This window comes from Engraulis encrasicolus, unplaced genomic scaffold (assembly GCF_034702125.1).
Source record: "Engraulis encrasicolus isolate BLACKSEA-1 unplaced genomic scaffold, IST_EnEncr_1.0 scaffold_523_np1212, whole genome shotgun sequence".
Lineage (NCBI taxonomy): Eukaryota > Metazoa > Chordata > Actinopteri > Clupeiformes > Engraulidae > Engraulis > Engraulis encrasicolus.
Window position 1 is genome coordinate 22,501 of NW_026945834.1, and position 7,852 is coordinate 30,352.

The following is a 7,852-nucleotide window of genomic DNA, read 5'->3' on the forward strand; positions in this document are numbered from 1 at the left end:
TACATTAGGAGGGTGTATGCCTGATACAATTTTGCATTTCCTTGTGCCTTTGTACTAATCTGTACATAATGCATTAAGTGGTTCATTGTGAAGTTACATTCAGTGCTCCCTCATATTATTGTGTCTAAACCTACATATTAGCTGTATATGCAGTAAATATTACCATTTTCCCCTTAAATTGTGGTAACATAGCTCTACAAATTTCAATTAATTTCTTCTTATATATTTCCTTGCATTGCATAATATTTATGAGGTTTTTTCACCTATTTTATAATGACAATGATAACAAAAATGTGACTATATTGCATTACCTTTAATCTTTTAATCTTCAATGCTTAACTCTAATGAAATGAGCACACCATTTAAAACATGGATTTATTGAATTGTTTTTTCAAATGTGGTAAAAACACAGAATTAATCACAGGCGGCAAGGACCGAATTGAAAAAATAATTTCAGCTAGCCTAGCAAGGAATGACATCTTCCATTTGGAATTACAGCAAGAATTAGCTTGTAACCCAGACCTAAAAATCACCTTCCATAAGACATGCGTTTCCTCATACACCTCTTCTGAACATATTAGACGATACCTTAAGCGCGCAGGCTCTCACCAAACATCAAATGATACTCCTCCATTGAAGTTGAGATCTGATCAGGGAGAATTTACATTTAAGTTGCACTGCTTGTTTTGTGGAGATTACTGCAAACCAAAGGATTCAAAAAATCCTGGACGGTGGAGACAAGTTATAACTTGTAGGACTGTGGAACAAAAGAAAATCCTTCTTGATATATGTGATAAACGAGGAGATGAAGTAGCAGCTAGGGTTCGTCTTCGAATCCATGGAGCCATCACAGATTTGCATGCTGCTGATGCACAATATCATTTAGACTGTCACAAAAAATTCACCGCAACACGTAGTATTGCAGCTGCGGCCAGTGTACCTGACAATCAAGTACCACATCCTCATGAGCTTGCATTCAAGCACATTACTGCTACATTGACACAAGACCCTTCAAAGATGTGGAACTCTGTGGAGTTATACAATGCATACTGGACATTCCTCAGATCCCTTTCTGAAGATAATCACATTGAGCAAATTGATGATGGCACTGATGTGGACATAAATCGAAGTGCCAGGGCTCTTCTGATTCAAAAACTGGAAGCTCATTTTGGAGAGAGTCTTGTTGTTTTAAGGGTGAGGGGGTGTGCTAGTATAATTTGCTTCAGGAAGTGTCTTCCTGCTCAGTTACAACTGGTGAAAGCGAATGATGATGTCGACATTTCAGTGCTGGCAAAAAAAATTCGATCAGATGTGAAATCAAAGTCAAAACCAATGCCCTCGACATATGACTTAGCAGACTTCAATTTTGAATGTGTTAAAGAGGCAACCAATCCAGGCCTGTTGCAACTGATTTCAAATCTGGTATCAAAAGGTATTGTCACCAAGAAATCTCTCTGCTTGACTCAATCCATCCAAGCACTGATCACTGGTACTTTCAATCAAACAACACTCGGCCTTGCTGTCAAGTTTCACCACCAGTTTGGATCTAGAGAAATAATTGACATACTACATTCTCATGGGTATGTTGCTAGCTATGATGAAGTACAGAGATACAGGAAATCAGTTGCAAAAATGACAGGTGACCATGGCAACACCTTCAGAGGCCTTCTTAGGGATGGAAGGTTGATCAGCTCTTGGTGTGATAACGTTGACCTACAGGTCTACACACCCAATGGCTGCAAAAAAACACACTCAATGGCAATTGAATTTACTCAAGACATGACTCAATCACCAGGCACACCTCCCACTGATATCGTCATTCCACGCTTGTCCAAACAAGAAATGACCAATCTCAATGTCAGTGAAATGACCTCTGTAAGAAAAGCTTTCTTCAGTGGTCCCAAGAAGCCTGTGCCTCCAAAATTGTCCTGCAATGTTAGCTTGCCTATTGAACCCCCTGCTAGAACAACCAGCGCTGTCAGTTCTGCTTTAGAGCAGGACATTCAGTGGATGGTGACAGTTGCCCAGTCTGCCGATTCAGACAATGCTGTCCCCGAATGGTCTGGTTCAATGGCCCATGCTGCCAGACAAAGGGGAGACAAACCAGGTGCCGCCACAAGGTTTGTTTTGGACCACTCATTGACTCCCCTCCAGCACATCCTGACATAGTTCTCAGCACAATTATTTTCATTGAAGAAGTCATGAAACAACAGAATGTGCCTTTCATTCATCTGTGTGCTGATATGCAGTTGTATAAAATAATCATGCAGATAAAGTGGTCAGACCCCAACTGACTCATTTAGTTGTCAGGCCTGGAGGAATGCACACACTAATGTCATTCATTAGCTGTATCGGGACATTAATGAATGGCAGTGGTTTAGAGGAGCTACTTAGTGTGTCATTTAAGGCCGTCACTCATATGCTTGATGGTAAAGCTTGGCCAAAAGCGGTTAGAGGGTTGCGCATGGTGGTATGTGCACTTCTGGAACCTCTCATCATCTCTGGTACTTCTACAGTAGCTGCCATTGTTGAGGAGCTGGAGGGCATTCGACAGTCAAGGATAGGCCGTCTTGGGGAGTGGTTTTGACTGCTTAATCAATCCAGTTATGATCATTCACCTTTATCTTCATGCAGAAAGGGAGGCCAATTGGTTGCTTCACATGTATGCACTGAACAGAATGATGCCATACTTCTTTGCTGCCAACCACTGGAATTATGCTAGATACATATCTTGGCATGTTCTGGAAATGTCATCATCTCTTCCAGAAGCAGTGATGTCTGCCTTTCTCAATGGTGAGCATGTCTGCCGCCATCAGAGTGGAATTTGGAACTCTGTCTTCCTTGATCAGTTTGGTGAGCAAACATATATTCGATATGGCAAAACTAAAGGGGGCTTAGTTGGGAAGTCTCTGTCTTCTGAACAAGTGTCTGAGTGGATATTGTCTCATCATCTGTGCAACACTCTTTCAATTCTTATGGACACTGTGTATGAGGAGTCAGTGGCAGATTCTTATACCAAAACTAGCCACAAAGAGGAATCAAAAAGTAGAAGACGGCTAGACTCAGAAGACAGGAATAAGATCGGCAATGAATTAAAACAACATACCAACCCATTGATAGTCACTGCTGATGAGGGGCTATGTAACATCATTAATGGAAGATCAGCTGCTGACGAAGTCAATGTTGACAATGCCCTGGCTATTGGACAAGCAATGGCGTCCAAATTTAGTGGTGCCTTACCTGATGGGTTTCATTCACCAATCAAGAAGTCAGTGGTCACAATGGAAACACTTAAAAAAAGAGTGAAAGTTTGGGATGTCAGTGTGTTTGACACTGAAAAACTATATGCTCGTTTGCTTGTCATATCACAAAGCCGAGATATTCAGTTATCTGAGGTATTTAAACATGAACTCTCTCCAGTTCCATCGGCTTTGTTTGATGAATATGGGGACATGAGAAAAGGGAGCAAGGCCACACTAGTGCAAAAGCTAGCAGTGTTTGCTACATCACCACTGGGACCAGTGCAGGTTGAAATTGTAGATGGTAATGAGGCCATTTACCACACTTCATGGCCAAAAAACACAACAGTTAAGTCATTTGCCAGTATCTTCCTTCATCCATTTCAGAGTCAACATGACACATACATCATATTTCACCAGTATATGGAACACTCTGTTAAGTCCCATGAACGCCAGTGACGAACAAAGGGTGCAAAACCTACACAATATCGGATCAACCCCAATACAGTCCTGCCAGACAGAGATGTCATCATGAAAAATGAAAAAAACAAAGCAGCTCTCATAGAGTACCTGTGCAGCATTGATGCAAATTTGAAGTTAATTGGAGACAACACTGCCTACCACCACGAAGAGGCTGATGTCAAAATTATCAGTTACCTTTTGGAGTTGTTGACAGAAAAGGAACACATTCAGATTTTGGCTGATGACACAGATATCTTTGTGCTCCTTTTGTTTTTCATTTGGCATTACAAACCTCAAACACAAATTTCTATGCGGAAATATAACAACAAAGTGATTGACATCAATGCCACCGTGTCAATGTCAAGGTTAGGGGACAAATGTTATGACCTGCTGGCTGTTCATGCATTGTCGGGCTGTGATACTGTGTCATTCCCATTTAGCAAAGGAAAAACATCAGCGATCAATGCAATGCTCAAGTGTGAGCTAAATTTTTAGTCATTCAGAGACTCAGAAACTGAAGAACAGGAATGGATGAAGGCAGACATGGATTTCCTATCTTATCTCTACTCTGGAAAGATAGTTGGAAATGTAAGTGATTTGAGGTGCATGCTGTTCAGCAAAAAGAGAGATCCTCCAAAGATAAAAAGTCTTCCACCAACAACACAGAGTGCAGCTGAGCACATCAAACGTGCACGTCTCCAAGTTCTCCTTTGGAGAGCTGCTGACAAAACAGCCCCTCCTGCTTACCTGTTCAATATATCCCTGTTTGGATGGCAAATCTTGGATAACATCCCCGTGCCTGTGTATGGCAATTCAGAAATCGCCCCAAAATCAGTCCTACAGCTTATTGCGTGTAGGTGCAAGTCAGAGCCTAAATGTTCCAGGAATTCTTGTAGTTGTTTATCAGGGGGGCTTCCCTGCACTACATACTGCAATTGCAAAGGTAGTGAGGAGTGTGCAAATAATAAATCAAAATATGAAAGCACACCCTCAGTGGAAACAGATGAAGATGAACATTCTGATGAGGACACTGATGAACAATGAATTATATGTCACATATTGTATAATTGTTACATATTAAAATGTTAGGGCCATGTGTACATATTGTTGTCTCTAATCAGTTGCCTTGTTATTTTTTACTTTTGTTCAGATGATTGAGTTCTTTGTTCCTTGTTCCTTGTTCCTTGTTCTAATATGTTAGAGACTGGAGACTTCTCTATGGAGACCTACAGCAGTGACCCGAGTACACCAAAATGGCCTTTTTTTCATTGGTGACAAAAGAGGACTATAGGGAATCCTTTAGATGTTACCACATCTGATTTCTGCTCATCAAGAGGTTTAATTTGATACCAAACATGACATATTTTAATGATTTATGTATTTTTTGACTTATTTCCCATAGTGAAGGTGTGGGCGTGGCTTATTATGTCATTTAAAAAAAATGCTCAAGGGTGCCCGAGCGGCACCCGTCAGATTCTGCATCTGCAGCCCCTAAACTATCAATATATGCAAAAAAATTGCATCCAGACCTTACTTTACACCTTTCTCAAGGTTCTACTAGACTATAATAGAAGTGGGTGTGTATGTGTGTGTGCACACTCAAAGCAACACAAACACATATATAGTATATACCACAGACATACAAGAAAATGCATAAATAAATAGTGGATAGGAGAATATTCAATCTACATCACACACACACACACAGGCACACATGCAGGCACAAACGCAGGCATGCATGCTCCCACCCACCCTCACTCACACACACACACGCACGCACGCACGCACGCACGCACGCACGCACGCATGCACGCACGCACACACACACACACACACACACACACACACACACACACACACACACACACACGTACACACACACACACACGTACTTTGTGCACACACACATGCAGGGTGTGGCTGAGAGGCATCACACCCCTACTGTAGGGATCAAAGCTGAACCCACAGAAAAGCCCTCGCTAAACCCTTCAGATGAGCCGAGGGGGGCAGTGTGTGTGTGTGTGTGTGTGTGTGTGTGTGTGTGTGTGTGTGTGTGTGTGTGTGTGTGTGTGTGTGTGTGTGTGTGTGTGTGTGTGTGTGTGTGTGTGTGTGAAGAAGGGAGGGGGGATGGCGCAGATCTCTGTCGTGGCGGAGGGTGGACAGATGGCAAGAGAGAAAAATATTTTCAGTACCACGTGGCAAAATGTATAAGAATGCGCCTTGCAAATACGTAAGCAGGAAGGGTTGAGCTTAGATAGTAAATGAATAAAAATACATATATGGTGAAATAATGACGCAAATAAAATGAATAAATAAATACATGAATAAACTGAATACAATGTATATACAGTATACACAATCAAACAAACAAACCAACAAACAAGCACAAGAATGAAGAAATGGTAATTAATCTACGCACACATGTACAAGGAATTTGATTCCAGGAAAAAAAAGATGACAGATGATGATAAATGTTGAATGATAGAAAAAAGAAATAGAGAAATAAAGAATCTATAAATAAACTAGAAGCACTCAGAGAGCGCAGACCTCCACCAAGGAAGTTGCTTGATACATTTGACCATGTTACAACCTAAGTCTTTTTGCCTTGTTTTTGTGCTGTTCCCGCAATTCAATTTCTGGTCACTAGGGGGCGTGTAGATGGTGAAGAATCTTTGAAAAGTCCTAGTTCCGGTTCGTGATCCGGATCACCACCAGAATTTAATCACTTGTGCCATGGGTCATTACTAACAGCTCCACAAAGTTTCGTCCAAATCAGTTGATTATTTTTTTTAGCTATCCTGCTGAAAGAATCTTTTAAAAAGTCCTGGTTCCGGTTCGTGATCCGGATCACTACCAGAATTTAATGACTTGTTCCTTGGGTCATTATCAACAAACCCACAAAGTTTCGTCCAACTCTGTTGATTAGTTTTTGAGTTATGCTGCTGACAGACAAACAAACAAACAATGAAACAAACAAACAGACAAACCAACGCGACCGAAAACATTACCTCCTTGGCGCAGGTAATAAATCATAAAAAGAAAGAGGAAAGGCCATGTGAACTCCACCAACATCCATATCACAAACTGTTGGCCGTGCAGCTGCATTTAAACCTAGACCCTTAAGGCATGCATCAAGGCTAAAGGCTTGCACACACAAGCACGCACGCACACACGCATTCACGCACGCACGGACGCACACACAGACACACACACACAACCATATGGCCTCCTGCTCTAATGACCTAAACACATTACACAACAGCAACCTGTTTCTCTCGCACACTCTCTCTCTCTCTCTCTCTCTCTCTCTCTCTCTCTCTCTCTCTCTCTCTCTCTCTCTCTCACACACACACACACACACCAAGAAAATACTTAGAGAGAGCAAGCGAGAGAGAGAGAGAGAGAGAGAGAGAGAGAGAGAGAGAGAGAGAGAGAGAGAGAGAGAGAGAGAGAGAGAGAGAGAGAGAGAGAGAAGGACAGAGTGGGTAGAGAATAAGTAGACAGAGGATGTAAGACAGAGAAAAAAAGACACATAGCGAGAAAAGAGAATAATAGAGGGGGGTAGCCTGCCAGACCAAGTGATGCTCTCAACTAGCATGCAGTGGCTGTAGAGACACACAGTCGAAGAGCTCAGAGTATTTTTTTTCACACAGCTCAGTCTGAGCCTCTTGGGCCACCATCCAGCCTTGATCCCCATTAAGCATTAAGGAGGCCAGACAGACATTCTTCAAAGGGGAGAAGAGTGGGGGAGGAGAGGAGAGGGGAGGAGAGGAGAGGATAGGAGAGGAGAGGAGAGGAGAGGGGAGAGGGGAGGAGAGGAGAGGAGAGGGGAGGACGGAGGGGGAGGAGAAGAGGAGAGGGGAAGGAGAAGAGAGGAGAGGAGAGGAGAGGGAGGGGGAAGAGGAGAGGAGAGGAGAAGAAGAGGAGAGGAGAGGAGAGGAGAGGAGAGGAGAAGAGAGGAGAGGAGAGGGGAGGGGAGGAGAGGAGAGGAGAGAGGAGAGGGGTTGGGAAGGAGAAGAGGGGGTTACACAGAGAGATGAAGAGAGGGGGAGGGGGACGTGGGTAGGGGTAAGGCAGGGAGAGAGATGTGAGAGGAGATGAGAGAGAGAGAGGAGGAGAGACGAGAGAGAGAGAGGGGGAAAAGGGGGGGA